The 1369-nt window shown below is 47.7% G+C and overlaps 1 protein-coding gene across 1 annotated transcript in view; it reads left to right on the forward strand.

The window, feature by feature from the left end:
• LOC119428097 (calcium-activated potassium channel subunit beta-4) overlaps nt 1–1369 on the forward strand; it is a 17277-nt gene that overhangs the window by 2765 nt on the left and 13143 nt on the right. The window lies entirely within an intron of this gene.

Here is a 1369-nt window from a genome sequence, read left to right on the forward strand (position 1 = left end):
TCACTGCTTCGTCACTGCTTCGTCACTGCTTCATCACTGCTTCATCAACTGCTTAATCACTGCTTCATCAACTGCTTCGTCACTGCTTCATCAACTGCTTCGTCACTGCTTCATCAGTGCTTCATAACTGCTTCGTCTATGCTTCATCACTGCTTCATCACGGCTTCATCACTGCTTTACTCTCAGAAGCGCACCGTAGCTTTTGGCTGGGCTTTAGCTCGCTTTAGGGATGTTGAACGTTTAACTTTCCAGAACATTCAGCTCCACGTGGAAGTGTGCTCTGACTTATGTGGCGGCTGTGGCTGAGTGGTTAGAGCAGTCGTCCTCCAATGCGAGAGTTGGGGGTTCGAATCCACCAGCAGTCACATGCTGAAGTGTCCCTGGGCAAGACACTGAACCCTCATAGCCTCTGATGTGTGTCCCATCAGTGTATGAATGTGATCTAAAGCTCTGATTAGTCTCTTTAGAATGATTTGTTCAGTTATCTTTGTAGAGATCTAGTATAGAGCTGTATGAACGGGTAAATGAGGCACAGATTGTTGTAAAGAGCTTTGAGTGTCTTGAAATAAGATAGAAAGGTGCTGTGTAAGTACAGTCCATTTACCATTTACTTCTGACATTTTAAAGTTTTTATCTTTTATCTTAATAATTTCTGTAGAAATGCTCGGTAATCTCTCCGGTTCCTTAAAGACAACAAAATAAACAACAACAACATGAGGCAGCTTCAGAGGACAGTTTGATTATAAAACAACCAATCAGTTCCTCTGAGCAGCTCCGTGAGTCTGATGGAGGAAAATAGATTTAATGTTTTTATTTTTATTTATTGTTTTTGTTTGTTGGGGAGAGCTCAGGCTTTGTTGGTTCGTTATGATTCTGTGTGATGGTTCTGCCTCAAACGGACCTTTTGATGGAGACAGACGTCTTTTTGGAGGGAGAAGCAGAACCCGGGACGTCCACGAGTCAGAAGAACAGAAGTCTTCAAACGTCTCCGCACGAAGCCAGAAGTTTACTCCTCTTCGCCTCGGTGGCCGTCTGGCCGTCACTATGGCAACAGAGTAAATATAGAGGGAAGAGGCGGCTCGTCATCGATGCCGCTCCATCGCCATGGCAACAGATGATGTGGAGGGAGAGGAGACGAGTCACGCTTTTCATGTCCCTCAGAGGGAGAGGAGGGGAGCACTGGAGGGGGAGGCAGGATGTGGCTGCTTCCGCCGCTCCACCCGAACAAAACGTCACGAGCGGCTTCGACCACGAGGACGCAGACCTGATCAACGCATGTCCCCCAGAGGACACCGTACGTCCCACAGAGGACACCGTACGTCCCACAGGGGTGAACATGTGTCCCACAGAGGACACCGTACGTCCCACA

This window comes from Nematolebias whitei, chromosome 22, assembly GCF_014905685.2.
Source record: "Nematolebias whitei isolate Nwh7 chromosome 22, NemWhi1, whole genome shotgun sequence".
Classification (NCBI taxonomy): Eukaryota; Metazoa; Chordata; class Actinopteri; order Cyprinodontiformes; family Rivulidae; genus Nematolebias; species Nematolebias whitei.